The 5570-nt window shown below is 39.1% G+C and overlaps 1 non-coding gene across 1 annotated transcript; it reads left to right on the forward strand.

The window, feature by feature from the left end:
- Positions 1-1963: 1963 nt before the first annotated feature.
- Positions 1964-2070, forward strand: LOC148212202 (small nucleolar RNA R71). Its single transcript, XR_015790064.1, has one exon. It is a non-coding gene; the product is annotated as a small nucleolar RNA R71 (small nucleolar RNA).
- The last annotated feature ends 3500 nt before the right edge of the window (positions 2071-5570 follow it).

The raw sequence follows: 5570 nt of genomic DNA on the forward strand, positions 1-5570 counted from the left end.
AATAACTGGTAAAGTGTCGTTATCCCCTAGATACGCATATTTCAAATGCGACGGCAATGGCTTCTGCTCCAACGTGGGTGGTTCCACTATGGACGGAAGTAACGACTTGCATTCTTCTTTTTGTATTTTTTCAATAGGATTAGCCACATCTTCTGGTCCTTCTGCTATCTTATCAAGCTCTTCTTCAATCTCTGTAACTAACGAGTCATAAAACTCATCAAACATAATAGGATTCAAGCTATTTATAGCAGAGCACTCTTCAAAGTCTCCTGGTAATTTCATGGCATCTAGAATGTTAAATTTAACTTCTTCATTATTTACCCTCATTGTAATTTCTCCCTTCCTCACATTAAAAACTGTATCCCCAGTGGCTAGAAATGGTCTTCCCAAAATAATGGGAACGTCTAAGTCCGCCTCGCAATCTAGAATGATAAAGTCCGCAGGGAAAATGAATTTGTCCACCTGGACTAAAACATCTTCTATCTTTCCCTCAGGTCTTATAATAGATCTATCTGCTAGTTGGAGGGTAACCGTAGTAGGTCTAGCTTCTCCTATGCCTAAAGATTTGAAAACTGATAATGGCATAAGATTAATGCTAGCGCCTAGATCACATAATGCCCTACCTAAGTTTTTTCCTCCTATGGAACATGGAATGGTAAAACTGCCAGGATCATTACATTTCATGGGTAGCGGGCTGCCTACAGCTTCACTACTACATTTTGTCATGGCTACCAGTTCATGCTCTCCTATTTTTTTCTTCCTAGAAACTATATCTTTCAAAAACTTAGCATAATTTGGCATCTGTTCTAGAGCATCTACTAATGGTATATTTATATGCAGTTGTTTTAAAATATCTAAAAATTTTCTAAACTGGGAATCATTATTTTTCTTAACTAATCTTTGTGGAAACGGGGGAATAGGAGTAAAAGAAGGCTGTACCTGTGGAGGAACACTCGGGGTGTCCTCATTACCTTTTCTAATATTTTCTTTTTCTGGTGTTGTTGGATTTTCTGGTATCTTTACAATTGGTTCAGTGGACGGAATCTGTACATCTGTTGTTGGCATTGTTGGTCCATCATATGCCAGTCCACTCCTGAGGGTGACAGCTTTGCACTGTTCTTTCCCTTCTCGTTTTGGTAATTCAGTATGGCCTGGAAAAGAACCTTGTGGTCTATTCTTCAATTCATTGGCGAGCTGTCCCAATTGGGTCTCGAAATTCCTCATTGATGCCGCTTGGGATTGTATCACTGCGTCGGTTCGGGCCATGTACTCCTTCATCATATTCTCAAGATTTGAGTTGTTATTTTGAACTGGTGGAGTCTGTGTTCTCTGATTGTACTGCTGTTGCGGTGGTGGGATGTATTGCTGTGTAGATGGAACATAGGGCTGCTTGTTCTGCTGGCTCTGCCCTTGATTAAAACCGCTCGAACCTCCTTGTCCTCCCCATGAGAAATTAGGGTGGTGCCTCCAACCTGGGTTGTAGGTGTTCGAATATGGGTTAAAGTTCCTATTGTTCCCATGTCCTACATAAAAAACAGAAGCAGGGTTATGTGGACAATTATCATAAATATGGTTTTCACTGCAAAATGAACAAATGAGATCGTTGACTTGGCAAACAGGGGCAGGAGTGCAATAATCCGACTGCACAGGTTGTATCGGCGTGGCTAATGGATTTTTTATTCCCAATGCCATCTCTTTCAGCCTCTGGTTCATTGTAACCATCTCTTTTTGCATCGAGGTCGCAATGTCCAGAGCCAAAACTCCAGCTGGATCTTGCTTCTTTGGTGCTGCCCTAGATCTTTGCGAACACCATAGTTCGTTATGTGAAGCTAAGTCATTTAGGATGTCAACTATCTCGTTGAATGTCTTCTTTGTAAAGGCTCCGTTGGCAGCATTGTTTAGCATCATCTTAGTAGGATGATCTAAGCCTCTAAAGAAATGTTCTATCTGGATGCATGCCGGCAAGCCATGGTTCGGACATTTCCTGATTAGTTCTTTAAATCTCTCCCACGCCTCGTGAACAGGTTCACGATCATATTGTCTAAAGGAGATGATCTCCTCTCTGATATCAGCGTGGCGAGTAGGTGGGAAGAATTTTGTTAAGAACTTCTCCACTAACGACCCCCATGTGGTGATGGATCCCGGTGGAAATGCATTGAGCCATGCTCTAGCTTGGTCCTTCAAAGAAAATGGAAAAAGTGTTAGTCTCAGAGTATCGTCTGTTATACCAGGTAATCGAAATGCATTTGCAATTTGAATGAATGATTTCAGATGATCATGTGGATCCTCATGTTCCTGCCCTCCAAAATGTCCAATTGTCTGCAACATTTGGAACATCATTGGTTTAAGCTCAAAGTTTGCGTGGGCTGGAATAGGGTTGACTATCCCTGAATCAAAGTTCTGAAAAGCCGTGGCGGCATATTCTCGCATTGCCACGTCTCTGTTGTCCGCCATCTGGATATGGTTGAATTCATCATTTCTTGCATGATCCCTCATATTACCGTTAACAGCAGGTGGATCAACCGGATCACGAGGTGGAATATCTGCCATTGATGTGCTCGTACTCTCTACCTCACTTTCAGGACTGATTTCACCTTCTCTCTCTTTTTGCTTTTCTAGTTGTTTTCGAAGTCTTTGCTCCTTTCTAGTTTTTCGAAGGGTCTGCTCAATCTCAGGGTCAAGGGGTAGAAGAAAAGATCTTGTGCTCATGCACTTTAACTTACCCTTGTGAGATAAACGACCAAAAATATAGAACAAAAACGGTGGATGGAAATTACACCCAACAACAATTCACAAAAATAAAAACTAAAAGAATTTGAAAATAATTTTAAAACTTAAGTCCCCGGCAACGGCGCCAAAAACTTGACTGGGGTTATGCTGAACGCACGCACTAGGTGACTGGGATGTTTTTGCTGAACGCACGCACTAAGCGTGGTAACAATTATATAGATGCAAGCGCACACCTGTCAGAGTAATATAAAATGGATGGAGTATCCAAGTATCGATCCTCAAGGACTTCTAAATAATTTCCAAACTCTGAAGTTTTAAAGAATAGTGAATGTTGAAATGAGTGATTCTTGTAAAACGGGAAGTGGTCACAAATAATGGTTTTGGATTTGGGATTTGGACTTATAATAATAAAACCTAGCCCGATTTACTTCAAGTTAGCCAACAAATAATCAAGGACATGCTAAGGATAATATGCATTTTACTTTAGAAACTAACGACTACGCTTCTCACTTTACTTATGTCTAAGCAAGTTCAAAGTCCTAAGACATTCCCTAATATGTCTATTATGAGATATATCTTAGTTTTAGGATGGAAATAGTCGCAACCTCGGGTTAAGGTCCTATGTCTAGGCTACTTAAGCGGAACCCTTATGTCTAAGGCGCTCCTCTCCTCGGTTTAATCACTCAACAATGCAAATAAGCAACCTTTTCAGTATTGACTTGTTAAGACTTACAGTGGCCTTCTCTAAATCCTAACTTTTTGGGAAAACATGTTGAGCAATGAATGGAAAGTAAAAACACTACTTCTTAGCAACCCTTTTTAGACATAAAAGGCTAACTATCCATAACCGGGCTAGAGACGGGAATTTAGAAAGACATATTGAAGAAAATACAGCAAGTAAAATGGTTGAATGTGGAATGCATGTGTGAAAAACAAAAGTTATCTAATGGAGAGTTTTTATCGGGATTGAGAGCTTCGCCCTTCTCTTTCAAGCAAGGGAGAGTGTCACGTGCTCTTTCCTCCAAAAACACAACTCTCTTAACTGAAAATAAAGTAAAGGCAAAGAGAAGATAAGCAAAGTGCTAGATTTTTATATATTTGAATAAGTAGAAAATAACTAAGTACAAATGGAAACAAAACAAAGCTCAATAAAAGAATGTAAAGTACTCGGGATTTAAAAACCAAAAGCAACTAATGAAAGCAACTCAAAAGTACTTAGAAAGCAACAAAGAAACACTAAAAATGATCAAGAGAAGGAAGCAAGGCTTGATGATTTTGGTGGAGAAGTTGCTGGAATTTATAGCTGTGCAGAATTGGTTAGGTAGGTCCTAAAACGATGGTGAATCACCCATTTCCAACTCTTTTGACTGACCAAATCGTGCTCAAACTGATAGTGGAACACTTCTTCTACACGTATGCATCGGTTGGAACCACCAAAACGCATTGGAAGACGCGTTTCATTAAGGGCAAAGTTGGAAGAAAACCTGTTTTTCTGCAGGCTTCCCAGGCGCCTGGCGCCTCCCATGTAACTTTTTCGTCTTTTTGCTTCTTTTGATTAATTTGCACTCCTAAATGGTCCTAAAATGTCATAAATACAATATAAGCCATCCACAAACCATAGTATATGAATTTTGCATGAATTGGAACTCAAACGATCGAGAAAAATCCGAAACAAAGCTGAAACATAGTAAAAACAGCATCTAAAACCTTCTTTTTACGCATGTAAACAAGCGTAATCACTAGGCGTGGTAACAATTCTATAGATGCAAGCACACACCTGTCAGAGTAATATAAAATGGATGGAGTATCCAAGTATCGATCCTCAAGGACTTCTAAATAATTTCCAAAATCTAAAGTTTTAATGAATAGTGAACGTTGAAATGAGTGATTCTTGTAAAATGGGAAGTGGTCACAAATAATGGTTTTGTATTTGGGATTTTGTCTTATAATGGTAAAACCTAGCCCGAATTACTTCAAGTTAGCCAACAAAGAATCAAGGATACACTAAGGACGATATGCAGTTTACTTTAGGAACCAACGACTACGCTTTTCACTTGACTTATGTCTAAGCAAGTTCAAAGTCCTAAGACATTCCCTAATATGTCTATTATGAGAGATATCTTAGTTTTAGGATGGAAATAGGTGCAACCTCGGGTTAAGGTCCTATGTCTAGGCTACTTAACCGGAACTCTTATGTCTAAAGCGCTCCTGTCCTCGGTTTAACCACTCAACAATGCAAATAAGCAACCTTTTCAGTATTGACTTGTTAAGACTTACAGTGGCCTTCTCTAAATCCTAACTTTTTGGGAAAACATGTTGAGCAATGAATGGAAAGCAAAAACACTACTTCTTAGCAACCCTTTTTAGAAATAAAAAGCTAACTATCCATAACCGGGCTAGAGACGGGAATTTAGAAAGACATATTGAAGAAAATACAGCAAGTAAAATGGTTGAATGTGAATTTCATGTGTGAAAAACAAAAGTTAACTAACACAGAGTTTTTCTCGGGATTGAGAGCTTCGCCCTTCTCTTTCAAGCAAGGGGGAGTGTCACGTGCTCATTCCTCCAAAAACACAACTCTCTTAACTAAAAATAAAGTAAAGGCAAAGGGAAGATAAGCAAAGCGCTGAATTTTTATATATTTGAATAAGTAGAAAATAACTAAGTACAAATGGAAACAAAACAAAGCTCAATAAAGGAATGTAAAGTGCTCGGGATTTAAAAACCAAAAGCAACTAATGAAAGCAACTCAAAAGTACTTAGAAAGCAACAAAGAAACACTAAAAATGATCAAGAGAAGGAAGCAAGGCTTGATGCATTTGGTGGAGAAGCTGCTGGAA

The sequence above is a fragment of the Momordica charantia genome (assembly GCF_013281855.1).
Source record: "Momordica charantia cultivar OHB3-1 chromosome 3 unlocalized genomic scaffold, Mcharantia_2.0 BLBB01000003.1, whole genome shotgun sequence".
In the NCBI taxonomy this organism is placed as follows: domain Eukaryota; kingdom Viridiplantae; phylum Streptophyta; class Magnoliopsida; order Cucurbitales; family Cucurbitaceae; genus Momordica; species Momordica charantia.